Below are 23337 nucleotides of genomic sequence, written 5' to 3' on the forward strand. Positions count from 1 at the left end.
ACCAACAGAAGTGAAATCAGACCCACATCAGCACATAACTAATGTCATTGATGTTACCCATGGTTGGCAGACATCAATAACATCACACTGGTGATGTCACTTACATTACACATATACCGCTGAGGTCAGTGACATTACATATGCAGCCCTGCCATCAGGGCTGTCACAATCACCTATGACCCCAGTGACATCATGCATGAATTGCTATTTTCAAATAAAGAACAAAATCATGAAAGCTTCAAAACTATGGGTTAAATCCTCAGCTGGTGCAAGTCAGCATAGCTCCACGGGCTTCAATTTACACCAGCTGAGGATCTGCCCTTAAAAATATATTTAAAAATATATTTCATCTTGTAACACCCATAATTGCCCAGGTTCAGGGCCTTTGCTGGGCCATCTGGAGTTGATGGCCCTGGGCCGTACATTAGCCCATCAGTTCTTCCCAAATAGCCATAAATCCCCAGGAAATGCCCTGTGCCTCCATAGTTATTGCTTACACAAAACACTGATTCATTGTTTACATTTGTTTTCTATCATCCATCCACATCAGCCAGTAATAAAAGCAGCAGGGTTCCTAGTTCTTGGTGCGTGTCGTAGTGGAAGACAGTATGATAGCTCAGTAGAAGAGGAATGCAGACCATGATATGAATGCCAAATCTGGCAGTATATTACACTGTCCTAAGCGTCTAGAGATTAGAACCTGCTGCTGGTGGTCCTGTGTGCAGCTAGCCTGTGTCTGTCATCCCCCCTACCCCGTTTTCCTGACCTCTTCCTTCACTTTAAGTTAGAAATTGGTAAGATCTGAAGCAAGCATTTCCAAATGTGTCAGGGTCAGAATCCTAAGTCTTTACTCAGACAAAGCTCTCATCAATGGAAGTTTTGTTGCAGTGAAAACTGAAGCGCATAGATTCTACCCTGTACAGAAGGAAATAAATTGTGGGAAAGCGCCACAGCGGCCCCCACCTCCATCCACTGGATCAGCAGGGTTATAATACAGGCTGGAAACAGCAGCAGAGAATCAGGGATCTGAGAGGATCCCAACTCCAGACTCAGAGAGCATGCCCACTTGCAGGTAGGGACTCCCTCCTCGGTGCTCCCACACCAACTCCAGCCCCTGCTCTCCACTCCAAGCACTAGCAGCAGGCTGAGTGGAGCTGTACACCCAAGGACTCTTCTCATCCCTTGCTGCCCAGGGGATCAGCCTTAGGGGATCTTTACACAGAAGGATTTGCAGCTCCAAGCTGATATGCTTCCTCCCGGCCACATGCAAAGTGGGGCTAAACAACATCTCCTCCCCACAACTCGAGCAGTCCTTTCCCCTACACCCTATGTGGAGTTCAGCCTTGCAGAGAGCCCTCCACGGGGTCCTAGGAAGGGGCAGAGGGAATGGGGCTGTGAAAGCAGCTGAACCAAGACTACTGGAGCAGAGGATGGCTTCTGCACAGGAGGGGAGATTTACATGGACCCCTCAATGCGCAGTTCTTGGGGTACTGTTCAGCCCCACCGCACCTTCAGATGCAGATGTTTATCTTGTGCATTACCATTATCATGACTGAAGTCAGGTAAAGGGAGCCTTTAAGCTTGTCTGTGCTGCATCATTTACTGTCTGTCTTTGTCTCTAAATACAAAGTCAGCTCTTCTCTCAGGAAACATGTCTGTACATGTCCAGTATGTCATTAGCCTATGCATGCTCTGTTGCAACTTACTGTTGCTGTTAAAAGGGCAGGAATCCCCCAAAAGTGAGATCTTGCACTTCAGGGTTTAACACCCCTCTCACAGCCAATATATCGATTTTCAAAACCCAGCCTGCTGCCTGTTCAGGGAGCCATGTGTAATGAGTTTGGTGGGCTCAGAGCAGTGTCCAAATGGCCTGTGTTGTGCAAGTGAATGGCTCTGTCCAAGAGCATGAGCTAGAAAGACTCCAGCCACACTACACCATTTCCCTTGTCCTAAAACACTTTTCAATAACCCTTTTAAAACACTTTTGACTCATCTACAAAAGCTGGGGCTGGTAACAACAGTGTCACCTGAAATCAGTTCCAAGGTGAAAACTGTTTCAGGACCTGTGCACTGGTGTTCTCTGGAAGGGGCCTGAGCATCCATATAATAAAAATCACCACCAGTAACTGGTGCAAGCGCTCTCAGCAAAGAGGCCAAGGAGTGACTAGGCAGGGAGACTGAGTTTCCTCTAGGCAGATGTCCAGCTCAGCTCTGAGGCATAATGACAGTAGAACGTATTTGGCATCTCCAAATATTCTGGATAAGCAGGACTGTGCTGTACATTACAGCGATGGTCTTCATAGCTCCCAGCAACCCTTCTTCTGCTTTCAGCGCTTAATAACACAATCAGCTTGCTCTGAAATGTTGCTTTCCAATTAATAAGTTTAGTGTCAAGCTAATAACAGAGGGTGTCCACAGGCCTCAGGTGAGGCATGTATTTGAGAATATATATCGTGCTGCTATAAATGCCTCCACGTTGTTGCAGCTATTGTACTACTTGCTCTCTGCAGGGGGTCTACAGGGCAGTGCTCCTCTGAACAGGGCTTGTAGCTCCCTGAATTGGCTCAATTGTCCTCAGGCCTCTTTTCTCTCAGTCTTTTTGTGTGTTTCATTGGTGCCTTTAAATTGTCATGTGCGCCTGTCTGAGCAGTACTGGGTGAAGCTCTACTCACACCCAGGCAGTGTGAGCTGGACCAGGAGAATGGGGATGTTTGGTAGCTTAGAGAGGGTTATAGGTGTTTGCCCTTTTGAGGAGTGGGATGGGTTTGGAAGGGCCAAATTGTTCCCTTGCCACTGAGGGGGAGCATGGGAGGTTTGGCAGCTGGGAGGCGGGAGGGGAGTCCAATCTTTTGTCATTGAGGTGTGCTGGAGTGGGGAGGGTTTGATGGGATGGGAGTGTGCTACTTCTCACTGGGGTATGGGAATGCCATTGAACTGGGCCCCACAAACACTAGCACCAGTTCTGCAATTAGATGGTAGAGAGGGTTAACACTCCAGCAGGAGTCCAGAGAGCTGAGTTCAGGAGTATGGCTGGAATTCAAGTGACGACAAGTTTGGCACGCTCAGCCACTCACTAATGGCCCTGTGTCAGTGTCCCACCATGCTCTGGATCAGTTGGAAGTTTCCGCCCAAAAAAACATCTAGGGCTGCAAGCCAGAACTGAGGTGCATCATCAAAGCTCACTGAGGGATGTGAGAGCACCTGCCAGCCCCAGGCCAGCTTGTATCCAGGCCTTCGCTTTTAAAGGTATTAGGTTCACTTTCAGTTAGAAACATTAAAAAAATGCATCTGGCTTTTTAGCAGTGAGATTAAGTTGAAACCCCAGACCGGAAGCCTTAATTATAACAGATTTGTGTGAAAGTTGCCAGACTTCCCTCTACTCTGTGATGGTGACTGTGCCAGGAGTCTGCTTTTCGTCACAATAGCAACTGTGTTAAGTTCGGCAAAGTAACTAGGTCAAAGATGCAGAGGCAGAACAGAGATCACTAATTACAGCTAATGACATCCTGTATGGCAATGCAGAAGGATAGCACAATCATTGCAGGGTTCTTCCTGTAATTAAAAGGTAACACATCCATCTCTCCCACTCCCAGTGTGCACTGTTTGGAACAGATACAGCTGCATTGCCAACTTTTTATACATTTCACCAAATGCCTGCTCTAAGGCAAGGCTAGAGCAAAATCAGAGAGGAGCACATGGGAGGGAGCAAACTCGAAAGAATAATTTGAATTACTCATTCACACTGCCGAGTTCTAAATTAACTCCAGCCACTGGGAGAAAGACTTGGGTGTCATTGTGGGCAGCTCTCTTAAATATGCAGCATGAGTATAACCAAAGTGCTAAAACACATAAGGAATGGGGAATAATACCAAATATATTATAACATCATTCATAATGCAATGGTACACCCTCACTTGGAATACTGTTTTCTGTTCTAATCACCCCATTTTCCAAAAGATATTGCAGAAATAGAGGAAAGTCCAAAGACGACAAGTGATTAGATTGTCGATGTGAAGACAGATTGAAAAGCCTGGGACTGTTGTTAAGAGAGGAGACAAAAACAACAGAGAACATGCTAATGGGATACAAAATCATGACTGGGAAAGAGGAAGTAAATCAGGCACTCCTATTTATCTTCCCTCATAATTCAAGAACAAGGCATCACATTTAAAGCTAATAAGAGCAAATGCATTTTTGACTTGATACGTAATTAACCTGAGAACTTATTGCAACGAAGAACCATTAATGCCAACTGCATAGTAGAATTCACTATATGGATAATCAGAACATCCACAGTTCCATGAAATATGATTAAAAACAAGGATATAAACCTTCATGCTTTAGGATATAAAGTGACCATTAATTGAGTTTAGGAAGAAACTTCCACTCCAGGCATGTTGCTCCCTAGCTATCCCTACAAGGTTCTTGCACCTTCCTCTAAAGTAGATGATATCAGACACGATCAGAGACCGGATACTGGGCTAGATGAAAGAGTATGGCAATTCCTAGAACAGGTGAACCTGTAATGGCCTCTCAGAGACATGGAACATACATAACTCTGCACACAGGATGAAACTATTGCTCTACCAATATTTTTTCTCTCTCTGTACATAGTGATATAGCCATATGTACACCTAAATATAGAGAGGAAATGAGTGCAAGTCAGACACCATGTCTACACCATCATGGTCAATGAAAATCTCTTATTTTTCAGGAGACACAAACGAATACAGGACACAGAAGAGACAGGATAAAGCAAAGACACCAGCAGGTTGTGAATGGTGGATAGAAGTCAATTATGGTGACTATCCAGTGGAACTGACTTTTGTTTGTTAGCCTACGCAGTCATTGCACCCATCCTACTGCTCTGTACAGGAACCCTGAGTTTGTGAATAGGGTAATATAACGATCCCTCTGAAATTCTAGTCAGTGAATTCAATGAAAATATAGAGTCTGCCACTGCCCATATGCTGCTTTTTATACTTACACCAGACCAGGGTGGGTGCCTGCAAGTAAGTTATCAGGTATCTTTTTATTAGTAGTATAGTTGTAAAAATGTTATGATTTACTAATTTTTTTTATTTCCCACTGGTAAGGTGTGTATATATACATATACAGTATATAAACATATATAGACTACATTTGGCATATGTCCACAGAGAACGTTAGGACATAGGGAAATTATGTCATAGGAATATGGAAATTATGCCTTGTATCACTTTCCTAGGTAACGTGTAAAAGTTGCAAAATGTAACACCATGGAAATACCATTCAGCCAGATACACTGGGGGGAGAATTCACCAGACTTTACTTCAAAATCAACCACATGAAGCTCCAGAAAAGGGCTCTAGCCAAGATTTTCATACTAGTGATTATGGGTGCCCAACCTGAGATACTGCAGAAATATCTGGGGCTAATAGCTCTTTCTCCCCATCACAAATAACCCTTAGATTTGGGCACTCCTTTTCCTTCCTTGGAAATCTGGCATTGTATTCTGGACATTATACTCTAGATAATCCATTCAGAGAATAACCCCATAATAAAGGAAGAGGATATTTCAGATTAGTCTCCAGGCAAAGCAGATACTCGGCTTCTGTTCAACTACTGTATAAATACATTTTTATGCTTCAAGTTCCCTTTGCCTAAGACCTCTGCACAACATTAGGGTGTATTTTTTCTTGCTTCCTGCTCCAATCCCATTGAAAATAGGTGGGGATTTCAGGTGGATTGAACATAATTACCCTAAATCATCCCAAGGAGGAGTTTAGATAAAACCATCCAAATGAGGTTTTGATGTAAAGACTGGTTTGTGTCACCTGAAGAGAGAGGCCCCGTACACCGTTAGACCTCAAAACTTCCACAGAATTCGTCAGCTAAGGGCCACATACCCCTCTCCTCTGTGCAGTGCAGAGTGGGAGCAAATTCAAAAGTAATCTGCAGAAAATGGGACTAACTTCCTCCACCACCACCGAGTTACCTCCAGCCCCACATCTACAGTCACAACATCTATGGGGGGGCGAGGAGTGTGCCTGGCCATGGGGAGGGAGTTTGGTAATAATGGGAACTCTGTCAGCTGTGTTCCCATCAGCCAGTATGGCATGAAACTGCACAGGAATCCTGTATACAACCTGGGATCCATGGAGTGCTCACTGAAATTTCCACAGACCTCCAGGCAACCCCAGAAATTGTGATATAGCCCCACTCCTCTACACCACAGCTATTTCCCTGATCCCAAGGGGATGATGCTGTGAGCCAGTGACTCAGTTTTGCAGCATGTGCTCCCATTCTAGGCCCACAGGAAAGGCTGTGTGTTGATTATTCCCCTACAGTCTCATCACAATCACATTCTAAGATTCTAAAAGATATTTGAAGCAAACCTCATTAACTTGTAATAAAGGGCAAGAGCAGCAGCTCCTGGACAGCATGTGTATAGGCAGCAGGAGTTAAATGTCCACATATAAAGGAATCTACTTTGTACAACTGCCTGCAAAGACCTTATTGGCATGAAGCTAAACTGCGGTGCCACTCTGCTACCAAATGGTATTTGGTGTCTGGTATTTTGGTGTTTCTCGCCAAACAGCAAACTGAGAACTCACAAACAATGATCCTGATCATTGCACTGGATTTCCACTCCTCCTTCAGATGCTTCACTTAACTTTGTCACCAAAGACACTGCTTATGACTAGCCAAAAGCAAGTGCTGAAAAGACTTTCCTAAGCTTTGTAAACAGCATGCTTCATTAAGTCCCACTGCCTTATCATGCACATACAACGCTGTGGCCAAAAGGCCTAATGCAGTCCTAAAATGCATAAACAAGGGAATCTTGAGTTGGAATAGGGAGGTTATATTACCTCTGTATTTGGCATAGGTGTGATCACTTCTGGAATACTGTGTCCAGCTCTGGTGCCCACAATTCAAGAAGGATGTTGATAAATTGGAGAAGATTCAGAGAAGAGCCACAAGAATAACTAAAAGATTAGAAAACCTGCCTTTCAGTGATAGACTCAAGGAACCCAACCTGTTTAGCTTAACAAAGAGAAGGTTAAGGGGTGACTTGATCACAGTCTCCAGATATCAACATGGGGACCAAAAAATTTGATATCTGAGGACTCTTCAATCTGGCAGACAAAAGTACTAGATCCAAAGGCTGGAAGTTGAAGCTAGACAGATTCAGACTAGAAATAAGGTGCAAATGTAACCAGTATGCTTAATTAGCCACTGGAAGAAATTTGCCAAGGGTTGTGGTGCATTCTCCATCACTGGCATCTTTAAAATCAAGATCGGATGTTTTTCTAAAATATGCTCTTGTTCAAACAGTAATTAATTCAGGACAGTCCTATGGCCTGTCTTATACAGGAGGTTCCACAACTAGATGATAACAAGGGTCTCTTCTGGCCTTATAATCTGTAACGTAATGGTACTTTCTCAAATGTCTCATACACCTAGATGAGGGCAAATTTTGCCCCTCCCCCCACTTTAGCCCATATTTTGCACCTCTGCATTAAATCTTTGTTGTGTGTCATATTTTTGGAGATATAATCGACTCTTCCCCCTTCCTTTTTCTTGTTTTTAATTTATCAAATATACATGTGAATAACTTGCATAGCTAAAAACCATTTTTAAAAAGGACCAGATCTTCAGCTGGTGAAAATTAGCATAACTTTGTTAGAGTCAATGGCACCACACTGATTTACACCAGCCAAGGATCCTCCTCAAAATGCTTTTTTCTTTATTCTGTCTGTGCGGTAAAAAGACAGCCTCTCACCCTCTGCTTGGAAACCGACAGCAAAACCTGGAAGAGTTGAGCAGTGATGTCACACAAAGCCGTAACCTGAGCTGCACCTTTCAGTACAAATTCAGCAACCCTACTTCACACAAGTGACAAGCACCAAACAAGGCAGGTGGTGACAACAAGCTACCCCACAACTATCCCACAACAACAAGCTATCCCACAATGGGGGAGGGATAGCTCAGTGGTTTGAGCATTGGCCTGTTAAACCCAGGGTTGTGAGTTCAATCCTTGAGGGGGCCATTTAGGGGTTTGGGGCAAAAATTGGGGATTGGCCCTGCTTTGAGCAGGGGGTTGGACTAGAGGACCTCCTGAGGTCCCTTCCAACCCTGATATTCTATGATTCTATGAACCTGCCACTGAGACTCACACCAGCAAAAGAGACCAATGTCTCAGTTCCATTCGGGGAGGGCTCTGAAGTGGAAGTGTTGTGCTAGTTTCTCTGCCCTTTGATTTCATAAACATATAATTGCTCCACTAACGTAGAACATAAATCTGATTGTCCCCTTTCACAAAATATGACTAATAACTTTTAGGGGAGTGCTTAATATTGCTATTTTGTGTTCCAAATTTGGGAATCACAAAGTTGCATACCCCTTAGAAACAAATTAGCAAGGTCTTTGTAACTATGCTAGTTATTCCTCTTGATGCTCAACTATGACTTGCCATCTTACTATTATTAATATTACTATAGTGCTTAGGGACCCTAATCAAGATGGAGGCCCCTTTGTGTTAAGCATTGTACACACACAGTACAAGACAATCCAAGCCCCAAAGAACTTACAACCTAATAGACAAAACAGGTTCCAGGGAGGTGAAGTGACTTGCTCAAGGTCAGTGGCAGAGCCAGGAATGGAACACAGGTTTCCTGAATCTCTGTCCAGTGCTACATGAAACCACATTGCCTTTTGATTCTCCTGCCAGTTCCTTGGCTTTGGGGATTAATCGAAGAGCATATTTAGCATCCCTTCTTCCTTGAATGATTTCTGATTCTTAAATTAAGAGAAGCCTTTGAAAAAGAAAGCAAAAACCAAACCAGGCCTTTTCAGAGAAGTGCAGTCACAGAGGTGGGGGGAAAAGAGGACCCTTATGTTTTCAAAAGGATCGTATCTTCCATTAAAATCATAAGAAGTCATATAGTTAGATCCCCAAGCATCACTTGGTAGAAGTTGAAAGGTTAGTAAGTGTGTTCAATGCCATCTGCATTGAACCAATCCTACACTGCACAGGGCACCATTAAAATCTCGATGCTTACCACTTGCAAGAGTTAAAAGTTATGACAGTACTTGGCAAGGTAAATACTACAGCAAAATAAACTTCGCAGTTTTAAAAGCACCTCCAGATCAATATAATATTTATTACCCTAATTTTAAACAACAACCCAAATTTTCAGCAGGCCTCTACACATATTGGCACATCTGTTTACGTGCACAAAAACCAACTCTGCTGAAAACCCGGCTGAAAACTGGAATCTATGGCCTTTCTGCACTTACTACTCTTTAATGGCTCATTACCGATCTTACTTCTTCATGCATAAGCAGGAGGCTTTCCTTTTTTGCATACCCAATCAGCTTATGTTTGCGTGTGTAAACCACTGTTCAATGTGCAGCTTACAAGTGGTAGAGGTGTCATGTTCAAAGCACAAGTTTCTGATTAAACATTTTAAGGAACATACTGGTCCTCCTCCCTCTTAAAGCAATACGCCTTTATGTCCAACTGCCCCCAACCAATCAGCAAACATGATTGTATAGTGGTTTTAATAAATTAATTAGATTATTGATGGCTAGATATTAAATTACTGAAAGGAGTATTTTATTAATAAAATACAAAACGGATTAAATCTGATGGGCAAGAAACAATGTTATAGAATGTGGATCTGTACTTAACTGACAGACAGGCAATTATCAGCTACTGTGTGTGTTATGGCAGGATTACATGCAGCATGAGATTCTGTCTCTCTGAAGTTTGCTGTTGACAGATCTGAGTGATGTCAGTGTTTGCTTGCTAAAGCTTTTCTGAAATTCATCCTTGAAGTGCAACTGATAATGCCTTTTGATAGAGGGACATTTGAAAACATGACCTTTTGGAGGGGAGGAGGCAGGAGAGATCTGAAGTGAGCTGTAGCTCACGAAAGCTTATGCTCTAATAAATTTGTTAATCTCTAAGGTGCTACAAGTACTCCTTTTCTTTTTGCGAATACAGACTAACACGGCTGCTACTCTGAAACCTGTGATTTCCATTCATTCCATGTTCCCCGCCACCTACAATCACTAACTGAAAGCGGATACAAGCATCATCATCATTATCTCTGATTTGTGCTAGCAGACACCCTTAAGCCAATCAGAAGTGTATTTCATTGTTTGATGGAACACAAAAGACCCTCTGTTTGGAAAGTTCAAAAAAGAAAACTCAGACCTTGTGGCCTGGTCCCAAAGATTGAAACAGAGGCTGAGATGGTTTCAGAAAGGGCCAGATCCAATGTTCTTTGAAGCCAATGTGAATGATCTCATTGACTTCAATGAACTTTGGATCAAGCCACAAATGCACAAAACGAAGTAGTTAGAAACAAAAGTAGCGAGAAGTAGAGGGGAGTTTTAAGCAATGTAGTGGCCAATCTAATCTTCAGGTCATTGTCATCAGGGCAGTGTATTTTTCTGATGTCTGAGAAACAAGAATTTTCATAAATTTTCCTAGGTCAGGTTACTCCATTAGGCATAGGATTTTAAATTATCATCTTCAGGCATTTTCCACTAAAGATACTATTCACACCAGCATAATGTTGATCCCATTTATAGTATTTACCAAGGTGTGGCTAACAAAAGAAAAAGGTTCCTACTGCTAGGTTTAAAGCACTCCTATTCATTTAAAAATGTTCACCATTAAAAATAAAAAAGACTCAGATCAGAAACAAAATACAATTTCTGTTAGAAAACCTTGTTTCAAACCAGCTTGCCAGCATAAAGGATGCACCACTATACATTCGTGTGCAGAAATCCGAGATACAGGACCTACCCAGAAGAAACTCTACATCAACCCATTCTTCAAATGATGCAAAGATCACAAAAGTGTGTAGGTTCCAAATATTATGTTTAATTTGCTCTGTAATCTGTTTATTTTCTCCTTACGTGAAAGAAACATGGTAACATCCAAAAAGAAAGAAAAACAGTTTTCTAAAGCCTATGACTTCAATGCTTGAATAATGATCTTGGATATAATCATGAATGTTGCTATGGTTTTTAAATATTTTTGTTATCTATAAGTCCTCCCATAAAATTGCATTTTCCTGGAGTAAAGTACCTTCATTAGAACTTTTTTTTTAAAAGCACCCTTTTTGCAGTCCCTTACACTCAGTTCAATAAAGAACCAAAAAGGTTCTTTATTCAGAAGAAGTGCAATGTGTTTTTCCCCTCTTTGCCTAATAGAATCCAACTGTTGGAACATGACATCATTCCCCAGAGCCAGAGATTTCAAACTAACAGTCATTCTGCTGGAAGTAAACACCACGGAAAAGAAGCCAAAGAAGATAAAAAAAATAAAAGGGAGCTTTTATTACCTGAAACTTGCAGCACTTCCCTTTCCACTCCATTCTTGGTTTTGTATTTCCCAGACAAAACTTTGTCCTATTAGCTGGGGCACTGAAAAACTAGTAGTTTAGGGTCTAATACCTGCTGTGCTTCCCCACAACTCCTTCATATGACCTTTCACAGCACTGATTCCAGCTAAAATGATTGCAAGGAACACAGACTAGCCGAATCAGTTGTCATGGAGATCTCTCTCTTACTCATACACACACAGACACATACACACACACACAGAGTCACAATTCTGGGAGGCACCCATGAAACAGCATGCCTTTTCATCAACTGAGTTTTTCAGGCATTCCACCCCTCCTCCCAGCCTCTCCTTGAGTCAATCTGAGGAGCAGAGTTTTGTTTGGGAATTGATTGTTGTAGTTATAAAGATATTGCCTTTTCAAAAACAACACAGTGCTTTGTGGACTTTTTTCCATGGGAAGGGTAGTTTGATTGCAAAAGTCTCAAAATAAAAACAAATCTGCTGTATTCTAACCTGGGACATTATTTATCTTTGTTCAGCTTACAATAAATTTGATATTTGCAGTGCTGAGGCTTTGTGAAAATACAATCATGCAGATTACATGAAAAGCTCTTGGCACAGACTGCCAGCTTACCTTGCTGTTTGCCCAATACCTTGTCAGTGGCTTAATTAGTGCAGGTATTCATGGTGGCCAAGAGAGGATTTCCTGTATTCTTTCATGTTTCTGTAATGAAGAAGAAAAATCTGTGGATCAGTAATGTACAAAGGTTCTGAAATAGAAGAGATAATCTTTACCTCTCAAAAGACCCTCATTTCCAGAGTCATCCCTGTAACTATTTACCAAGATTACCTACCTTCCACACAAATGTACTGCCCAACCCTCACTTTGATCGTGTCCTGCATGAATTGGAGTTCCCCATTTTGAGTGTTTGTCACACATTGCATTTCCCGTTTAGGACCTTGGCAGGATGAGAGGTATACAGACATGTATATGCTGGTTACAACTTAATCGATATTTTTGTACGTGTACATATACGTCAACGTCTGTGGGTGTGTAGACACGTTCTCTTTCCCCCCTTTCCATTGACCAATAATTTATAAAAACCCACAAATTTAAAATCTGAAAGCCAACTTCAAAATCAAATACCAGTTACTTTACATAAAGGCAGTAATGACAAAAGATTACTTTTCCTTTTTTTAAACCAAAGATCCCAAAGTATTCACAGTGCCCAGTTATATAGAAATCACATACAAAAGATTTAACTGCATACCTCAACATTAATTCATATTTTCAGTTAACATGAGAGAGAGAGAGATTTTAACCTTTTTCTCAAAGACCTATTTCACAGCCTTGAAATAAAGCCTTCTGGTAATATCACAGTGCTAAAATAGGACCTTTTGTTGCTACCTTTCATGGAATTTTTTTATAGCCATTATATAACTAAATGGGTTTTACCCCAAACCCACTGCCACCCGGTGAAACCAGAGCTCTATTTCACAGCAATCATATCAGAGAGAGAGAACTCAGTAGAACTGCTAAATAAAATGGCTTTGCTGCCACCACAGCTGTAAAATAAAACTGATTCCAAGCATAAATAAAAACACCAATTTTTTTCCATGACAAAACACAGCTAGAGATGTGTCCCTTTAAATGTCTGGCAGTTGCACATAGTACTTACAGTGACAATCTTGGTTGTGATCAAGACAAAAGTACTCTTGGGAGGTTTTTTAAGCTTCTAGTCAGTAAAAACAAAGGGAGCTGACCCTGCTGTCATTGAAACTCACTGGGAACTTTAATTTAAGTGGGAGCAGGATTGGGCCCAAAGTTTTCAAACTTTGTATTGTGGCTTGGAGATTTCCTCTTTTGAGGATTTAATTGGAGACAGTCACTGAAAGTTTTAAAAGCTCCATAAAAAGCATTTTAGAGGCTGTGTGATTCCAGTTTGCACAGTACATGCAATATAGGCAACACTCCCCCTAGAGGACATAAAATGTGAAGCTGAAACATTTCGCAAGGGAGCATGAAGTAAGTACACCACTTAATCCATTTTCCCCCATTATCATGTCCATTCTGATGTTATGATCCTCCACACATAGTGCATGTGGAGACATTTTAGGATCCTGAAACAACTTTCAGGGCCCATGAAACAGACTATTCCAATCAACAACTTAAAACAATACAGACATTTGTGACCATTCTTATCTTATCCAGCAAATGCTACACAAGAAAATTATTATAGACAGTTGCCAGATCATGGTAACCAAGGCAGCAGCTTTATACATGGGTGGATACAAAAAAATTCCAATACATTTTTGTGTGTGTGTGTTTAGTTTTGTTTTACAAACTCTATAAAATATCTGTTAAAATTATTTTTCTGTAATATATGTTGCATACAAAGAATACACAATGGTATGGTGTGGTTAAATGTCTGATGGATGATATAGACAGACAGAAAGTTGCAGTATAAAGGTTTCATGGACATAAGTTTGGGAAGGCCACATTTTTCATGAATGGCAAAGCCAAAATAGACTGGGGTAGTCTATTTTTTGTCAAGGTCCAGCTTTCTTGGTCAAGCTATAGTTAATGTCCAGAATCCAGAGAAAATAATTTAAAAAACAATTATTATAATATAACAATTCATAATAAATAAGAAGAAGAAGTAAATAAAAAGATTTCGGGATCCATTCAAAAGCATCTGGTCCGGATTTGGTCTGCATATTGACTACCCCGTCATAGGTTATCCTAAACAAGTGCCATTGAGACATTTAAACAATGTTGCACCATTCTGCATTCTTTATATTTCAAAAATATTGCAGAAAAATATATTTTAGGAATACTTTAGGGAAGTTTTTAAAAATTGCATTGGGACAACTTTTGTATCTCCCACCTATGAAGTCAGCTACTTTAGTTAGCCATGAGTCCTACTGTACAGCATTCAAGGGAGCCATGAAAACCTTCTAAAAATTATCTAAATAGCTGTTTTTGAGTCATAAAAATGTCAAAACTTTAAAAAGATCCAATATCTCAGACCATTCCAGAGTAAAGAGAGAGTGCCGGTCTTCACTGGGAAGCAGGGAGCCTACCCATCTCAATGGCACAAAGCCCTACAGGCGGCAAGAATATTGGACTATTGGAGTCGTGATATTTTTATGTCTAGAAAAGCCATCATTGGTCCAACACTGAATTATACCCATGATGGGGAGTAGGCAGGTGTAATCTTGGAGGGGGTTGGGAGAGGGATTCACACACTCTCTCTTTTTTTTTATGTTGAATGTTTGAAGCTGCTCAAAGGCTTAGGAAACTATAAATATAAATATAAAATCTTGGGGAAATAGATTAGTGGGCAGATGTAGAGATCAAATCTCATTTATCGATGTATTTATTTCTATGACTCCGATCAACACAGTATATGAGCACACAATAAATAAATACATCATGCACTGCTCTATATTTTATCTCATGGCTTTGCAATGTATAACATGGAGATAACTTCTGTATATAGGGTGCTTGTGTGCATGTGTTAGCATTTATACTGTTCTGAAAAATTTCTAAACATTATACAGATGCACAGAGTCAACAGTTACAGACGGAACAAATGCAGCAGTTAAAATACAGCATGCATGGACAAACATTTATGTATACTAGAGAACAAACATTATGGGACAAATTCTGGCTCCCAACATGAAACCACCATAAATGACCCCCAAACAGGCACACATGAATGAAAGTACTCAGGCTACCATAAGCCCCATGCAGAGTCCTCCAACATAACTCTGGCCAATAGCAGAAATAATCTGCTGAGGTTAGGGGAGGGGAGTTGGGACTGACAGAGCAAGCATGCACTAAAACATGGATCGCGTCCCCTGACTTCTAAGCCTGATCCCAGAACATTTCTTCGTGGCTTAGCCACTGATGACATGTCTGCTGGCCTCTCTGTGACTCTGAAGGAAAGCCAGAATCAGGACAATTTCCATCCTAAAGTTCACCACTTGGTCATGGCTTTTTGAGTGGTGAGTAGATATGCAGAGCCCAAGCCAGAATCTGAGCCTGTAGTGACAGAGGAAACTAGAATGAACAAAAGAAATATAGTAAAGTAATTATACAAGGTGCTAGTGTAACCCACACACCTCCTGGATGTGGTGCTCTGTCCCATTTAATGGCATTGAGACCACTTAGAGATTAATTAATCTGCTACAGCCTTAGCTAAGAGGCATGTGACTTTTAGCTCATGCAGTAGAGGCTCATGCACTCAGCTGCAGAGGTCCCAGGTTTCATCCTGCCTGCCGACGACCGGGGTCTGTCAGTGTTACAAGTGGGACAGAGCACCACACGCAGGAGATGTCTGCATTACACTAGTAAATGCCATTAGGTTAGGCTGTAATCAAGAAGGACCGTGGTTTCTTGGTATATTGTGTGCGTGAGCACTCAGACCACAAGAACTACACAAGCAATCCATTTACGGACAGAGGGAGATCATATGTGCCTTTGACAGCAGGATTGTCTGGCTATGTAGACTCCCTCCTCAGGCCCTTCGTTACCAGCACTCCCAGCTATCTTCGAGACACCACTGACTTCCTGAGGAAACTACAGTCCATTGGTGATCTTCCTAAAAACACCATCCTAGCCACTATGGATGTAGAAGCCCTCTACACCAACATTCCACACAAAGATGGACTACAAGCCGTCAGGAACAGTATCCCCGATACTGTCACGGCTAACCTGCTGGCTGAACTTTGTGACTTTGTCCTCACCCATAACTATTTCACATTTGGGGACAATGTATACCTTCAAATCAGCGGCACTGCGATGGGTACCCGCATGGCCCCACAGTATGCCAACATTTTTATGGCTGACTTAGAACAACGCTTCCTCAGCTCTCGTCCCCTAATGCCCCTACTCTACTTGCGCTACATTGATGACATCTTCATCATCTGGACCCATGGAAAAGAAGCTCTTGAGGAATTCCACCATGATTTCAACAATTTCCATCCCACCATCAACCTCAGCCTGGACCAGTCCACACAAGAGATCCACTTCCTGGACACTACGGTGCTAATAAGCGATGGTCACATAAACACCACCCTATATCGGAAACCTACTGACCGCTATTCCTACCTACATGCCTCTAGCTTTCATCAAATCATACCACTCGATCCATTGTCTACAGCCAAGCGCTACGATATAACCGCATTTGCTCCAACCCCTCAGACAGAGACAAACACCTACAAGATCTCTATCATGCATTCCTACAACTACAATACCCACCTGCTGAAGTGAAGAAACAGATTGACAGAGCCAGAAGAGTACCCAGAAGTCACCTACTACAGGACAGGCCAAACAAAGAAAACAACAGAACGCCACTAGCCATCACCTTCAGCCCCCAACTAAAACCTCTCCAACGCATCATCAAGGATCTACAACCTATCCTGAAGGACGACCCATCACTCTCACAGATCTTGGGAGACAGACCAGTCCTTGCTTACAGACAGCCCCCCAATCTGAAGCAAATACTCACCAGCAACCACACACCACACAACAGAACCACTAACCCAGGAACCTATCCTTGCAACAAAGCCCGTTGCTAACTCTGTCCACATATCTATTCAGGGGATACCATCATAGGGCCTAATCACATCAGCCACACAATCAGAGGCTCGTTCACCTGCGCATCTACCAATGTGATATATGCCATCATGTGCCAGCAATGCCCCTCTGCCATGTACATTGGCCAAACTGGACAGTCTCTACGCAAAAGAATGAATGGACACAAATCAGACGTCAAGAATTATAACATTCAAAAACCAGTTGGAGAACACTTCAATCTCTCTGGTCACTCGATCACAGACCTAAGAGTGGCTATACTTCAACAAAAAAGCTTCAAAAACAGACTCCAACGAGAGACTGCTGAATTGGAATTAATTTGCAAACTGGATACAATTAACTTAGGCTTGAATAGAGACTGGGAATGGATGAGTCATTACACAAAGTAAAACTATTTCCCCACGGTATTTCTCCCTCCCACGCCACCCCCCACTGTTCCTCTGATATTCTTGTTAACTGCTGGAATTAGCCTACCTTGCTTGTCACCATGAAAGGTTTTCCTCCTTTCCCCCCCCTGCTGCTGGTGATGGCTTATCTTAAGTGATCACTCTCCTTACAGTGTGTATGATAAACCCATTGTTTCATGTTCTCTGTGTGTGTGTATATAAATCTCTCCTCTGTTTTTTCCACCAAATGCATCCGATGAAGTGAGCTGTAGCTCACGAAAACTTATGCTCTAATAAATTTGTTAGTCTCTAAGGTGCCACAAGTACTCCTTTTCTTTTTGCGAATACAGACTAACACGGCTGCTACTCTGAAACCTGCTTATTTCTGACACACTTCCCATTCTGACTGGTTGAACAGGCCTCACGATATGCACTGTGGTTCCATGTGCCCTGGTAGGATGCAGACACCGGAGGAGTGCATGTACAAACAAGTACTGCATGCACCATAAAGGATCAGAGCACAGCGAGTGGCGCCCCAGCAGTACGCATCTGGAGTCCATGCCAAGGAGAGCGAAAATTGAAATGTGACCTGCTTGTCCAGTGATCATGATCAGTTGCGTTTCTTTGCTGAATGTTTTGTAAATCAAAAAAAAAAAAACAAACAATCAGGAGCAGAAGATGCCACAGAAGTCAGATTTGCTCTTAAATGGTTCATGAAATCTTATTGTTTCAGCTAGGTGGGAACATGTGACATTAAGTTTGGGCTCTAAAGTATGGAAACAAAACAGGGCTGCAGGCAAACCTAATCACAGTGACATAAGCAGTCTTTAGCTATGGAAACACCCAGCTCACCTATCACATCAACTCTAAGACAGCCTGATGATGTTTTTCTTTCTATGTTTTTAAAAAGGAAATGAAATTCCACATAAAAATGTTTAAATACAGCTCAATTGACATAGCTGGTTAATTTACAGCAACTCTGGTGTGAACTGGCACAGCAACATGGACTTCAATAGAATGCAATTCACACCAGCTGATGTCTTCTATCCATAAGTTATCATGCTGATTTCTCCTGAGAAGCTGTGTTTTACAGAGAAATGTCTCTTTTTATACTCTGATTCAGGTGGAAGTCAGTTCTCTAGCTTGCTGAGTTAAGAGATGGAACACTACAGTGTTAGTTACCAACAAAACACACCGACCTTAAGTGAACGTCAAAATCCCATTCTGATCCATTTTGGTACTGATCCTGAGAGGTGACAAGTAGCTGTGATTCCTACTGACCAGGGGCTCAGCACATCACCATCAGGGGCTTATTTGGGCAGGAATGGTAGTAAGGAGAAAAGACACTGTATTAATGCACCAACAAAGTGTAATGTGATGTAAGCCATGTTTCTTGCTCTTTGTTTTAAGGCCCAGCTCTGTAACTCCTTTGCACAGGAATCCCATTGACTTCAATGGGAGACCCATGTGGAGAAGGCTTGCAGTTTCAGGGTCCAATCCAGCAAACCCCTACTCACATAAGTGCCACTGACATCAGTGACACTTCTCGTGTGAATACAGGGTTTGCAGGATCAGGAACTTATTGTTAGCACTACAAAGCAGGAGTATTGCGGTAAATGATGTATCACAAGGTACACATAGCATATTTAGAGCCAATGGGACATGGGACAATGACTTTGCCTTTCTTATGTACATGAAGCACATAGTCTTGTATCCCTGCAGTACCTAGCTTGTTGGAGTCCTGGTCTGTGACTAGGGCTCCTAGGCACTACAGTAATACAAACAGATAATAATAAAATAAAATAATAGTAATAATAATAATAATAATTCTGGTATGATTGTTGCATTGCAATACAATTTTTTAAGTATTACAAAAATATTACCTGATCTTACAAACACTTAAGCATAGGATTGACTCTACTCATGTAGAGTGCCATTAAATTCAATGGCACTACATGGGTGTGGGGCGGAGGGTCATAGAACTCTCTGAACTTAAGTTCCTCCCCCATCCAGTATTAACTTATTATCCTTAATATTTTCACAATAACTCATTCTTTTTAACAGTAGAGTTAAAGATTATCATAACATCGTTTTTATAGCCCACCAAGGACCGTGTTTGGATTACCGCAGTGATTTCACTATCTCAGCAAGCACATAGGAAATGACTAATCTTTGCTGTGGACTTTTTGATATTCTGCCCGGCACATTAAGGTTTCATATTTCATTCCAGTTTGATCTCATTTTGCAGCTGAAAGCCTGACACATAGGTGTTTGCCGGGTCAGGCCTTATTACTGTGCACAGGGAAAATTTTTCAAAAGTTCCTAAGTGTTGTAGCAACCAGGCAAGGTACTAACAGACTTCAACAGGACTTTATTTTTAAAGTGGAAACTTCTTTACCAAGCTGCTGCTGCACCCTCGGTAGCTCTCACTCCACCTCCTCAACTCCCCCACCCCTTCCTTCCTGTTTCCTGTCCTTTCAGACTCCCAACAGCCAGTGCTCCCAGTTCTAATAATTACAAGCAACATCTAAACACCACACTAAGTGATGTAGGAACCTGTGGAACCTATTAAGTTTCATAGAATAGAATATCAAGGTTGGAAGGGACCTCAAGAGATCATCTAGTCCAACCCCCTGCTCAAAGCAGGACCAGTCCCCAATTTTTGTCCCAATGATGCTTGGGCTCCAAAGTGTCTAAATCGTTTTTTGAAAATGGGAGTTAGACTCTTAAATCACTTAGGAACTTTTGAAAATTTTATCCATAGTGCTTACTACCACATTCCCCTAACTTCAAGAGAAACAGCCCTAGTAGTAAACTCTACACAAACTGCAGGATTGGACTGTTAGTCATTAAGGTTCACTGATTCAGCATAACACTTAATCATGTGCTTAAAGTTAAGCATGTGCTTAAATCCTATTAACTTCAATTGGATTTAAGCACATATTCCAAGTTAAACATGTGCGTAAATGTTTTGTTGAAGTGGGACCTTAAGTAGTGTAGTATGTTTAAAAAAAAGACAGCAGAAGGAAATGGCTCTTATTTAGATTTAAAATAGTATTTGGTGAGATAATGGGACATATTCTTGATTTTAAATATGTTAATGAAGTTGAAAATAAACTGCTGAGCAAGGAATGGAATAATCCCATTATTTAGGTTAATAAAACCTGTGCAATAAGAAAGAATAACTAATTTAAATGCCCTGTTCTTTGGGACTAACCCAACAATCTGATTCATTAATACTGACATACACAGTATCTTAAGCTGTCACAAATGGTATCAGAGGTTGCAAAGACCAAGAGGGCTGCAATTCTTTCAATGAAATGGCCCTGAAGTGCAACATTGTGTCACCTTGACTCACAAGGCTTTACCTGCAATGAGAGCTACTACTTGGTGGGCTAAAGTATAATTTAAATATCTGCCTTGAGAAGGGGACTGTGAAAAGCTACGTCACCTCACCACCCTAGAGAATGAACTGTGACTCAAAGAGGCACAATTCCTGCCTGCTCCTCACTTGATGTGGGGAGGGGGAAGGAAGTTAACTCAGACACTTTCATGGAGCATCTTACTCCTCCTTTCTGCGTACCTGGCTTGCAACTCTGGCTGGCCACTAAGCTGGGTGCAGCCAGGGCTCGTCCCTCTCCCCACCTCCCTCCAGACACTTGATCATGGGGGTAGAGGGGAGTATTGGGAAAACCACCACTGTTCTCCCCTGCCTCCCACAGCTGGAGTCACAATTTGAGCAGGGCTAAGCAAGGGTGTAAGGAGAGGGAGGACATTACTGTCCTGCCCAGCTGAGCAAGTGCTGTGACAGTCTAATCCAATAGGAGTGAGAGTAGCAGAATGTGCCGCTGAGGGTATGTCTACACTACAAAATTAGGTCAAATTTATAGAAGTCAATTTTTAGAAAGTGATTTTATACAGTCGATTGTGTGTGTCCTCATGAAGCGCATTAAGTCAACGGAGTGTGTCCACAGTACCGAGGCTAGCACTGACTTATGGAGTGGTGCACTATGGGTAGCTATCCCAAAGTTCCCGCAGTCTCTGCCGCCCACTGGAATTCTGGGTTAAGCTCCCAATGCTTGATGGGGCAAAAACATTGTCGCAGGTGGTTTGGGTACATGTCATCAGTCGCCCCTTCCTCCATGAAAGCAAAGGCGGATAATCATTTCGCGCCTTTTTTCCATGCGGGCGCCATACTGCTTTCAGCAGACGGTGCAGTAGGATTGCTAACCATCGTCATCGAACCACCACTTCCGCTGCCACTCTGCTCTCATGAATCCACCTTGCAGGTCGTCAGTCACTGCTTCCGCTGCCACTCTGCTCTCCTGGTGGTCTTGCAGGGCCACTTCCATTGCCACTCTGCTCGGCTGCTCTTGTCTCACCATAATACAGCAAGCATGCAACCCAGTCAGCTATTGTGTCCTGGAAGCAGACGGTGCAATAGGTCTGCAAACCATCATCATTGAACGACCGCTTCTGCTGCCACTCTGCTCTCCTGCAGATGCCATACCATGGCAAGCATGGAGCCCACTCAGATTACCACGGCAGTTATGAGCATTGTAAACACCTCACGCATTATCATGCAGTATATGCAGAACCAGAACCTGCAAAAGCAGGCGAGGAGGCGATGGCAGCGCTGTGACGAGAGTGATGAGGACATGGACACAGACTTCTCTCAAAGCACGGGCCCCGACAATTTGGACATGCTGGTGGCAATAGGGCAGGCTCATGCCGTGGAACGCTGATTCTGGGCCCGTGAAACAAGCACAGACTGGTTGGACCACATAGTGTTGCAGGTCTGGGATGATTCCCAGTGGCTGCAAAACTTTCGCATGCGTAAGGTCACTTTCATGGAACTTTGTAACTTGCTTTCCCCTGCCCTGAAGCGAAAGAATACCAAGATGAGAGCAGCCCTCACAGTTCACAAGCGAGTGGCGATAGCCCTCTGGAAACTTGCAAAGCCAGACAGCTACCGGTCAGTCAGGAATCAGTTTGGAGTGGGCAAATCTACTGTGGGGGCTGCTGTGACGCAAGTAGCCAATGCAATCACTGAGCTGCTGCTATCAAGGGTAGTGACTCTGGGAAATGTACAGGTCATAGGGATGGCTTTGCTGCAATGGGATTCCCTAACTGTGTTAGGGTGATAGATGGAACGCATATCCCTATCTTGGGACCGGATCACTAAGGCAGCCAGTACATAAACTGAAAGGGGTACTTTTCAATGGTGCTGCAAGCACTGGTGGATCACAAGGGACATTTCACCACAACGTAGGATGGCTGGGAAAGGTACATGATGCTCGCATCTTCAGGAACTCTGGTCTGTATGAACAGCTGTAGCAAGGGACTTATTTTCCAGACTAGAAAATAACCGTTGGGGATGTTGAAATGCCTATAGTTATCCTTGGGGACCCAGCCTACCCCTTAATGCTATGGCTTATGAAGCCGTACACAGGCACCCTGGACAGTAGTCAGGAGCTGTTCAACTATAGGCTGCGTAAGTGCAGAATGGTGGTAGAGTGTGCATTTGGATGTTTAAAAGCGCGCTGGCGCAGTTTACTGATTCAGTTAGACATCAGCAAAACCTGTATTCCCACTGTTACTACTGCTTGCTGTGTGCTCCACAATATCTGTGAGAGTAAGAGGGAGATGTTTATGGCAGGTGGGAAGTTGAGGCAAATCGCCTGGCCACTGATTACATGCAGCCAGACACTAGGGCGGTTAGAAGAGCACAGCAGGGTGCGCTGCACATCAGAGAAGCTTTGAAAACAAGTTTCATGGCTGACCAGGCTACGGTGTGACAGTTCTATTTGTTTCTCCTTGATGAAAACCCTCCCCCTTGGTTCACTCTACTTCCCTGTAAGCCAACCACCCTCCCCTCCCTGCTTTGATCACCGCTTGCAGAGGCAATAAAGACACTGTTGTTTCAAATTCATGCATTCTTTATTAATTTGTCACACAAATAGGGAGATAACTGCCAACGCAGCCCGGGTGCGGTGGGGGAGGAG

General features: G+C 42.6%; 1 protein-coding gene across 18 annotated transcripts in view; it reads right to left on the reverse strand.

The window, feature by feature from the left end:
- The window catches only part of DENND2B (DENN domain containing 2B), a 304550-nt gene that overhangs the window by 227080 nt on the left and 54133 nt on the right, over positions 1-23337 (reverse strand). For 15 of the 18 annotated variants that reach the window (XM_043515662.1, XM_043515653.1, XM_043515659.1 and 12 more), the window contains exon 2: positions 11979-12068. The gene's annotated coding sequence lies outside the window, so the exon portion shown is untranslated. Of the gene's footprint in view, positions 1-11342; positions 11636-11978; positions 12069-23337 lie in introns of those variants that run through there. The other 3 variants (XM_038407066.2, XM_043515654.1, XM_043515668.1) reach the window with 3 other exon arrangements.

The sequence above is a fragment of the Dermochelys coriacea genome, chromosome 6 (assembly GCF_009764565.3).
Source record: "Dermochelys coriacea isolate rDerCor1 chromosome 6, rDerCor1.pri.v4, whole genome shotgun sequence".
NCBI classification, from domain to species: domain Eukaryota; kingdom Metazoa; phylum Chordata; order Testudines; family Dermochelyidae; genus Dermochelys; species Dermochelys coriacea.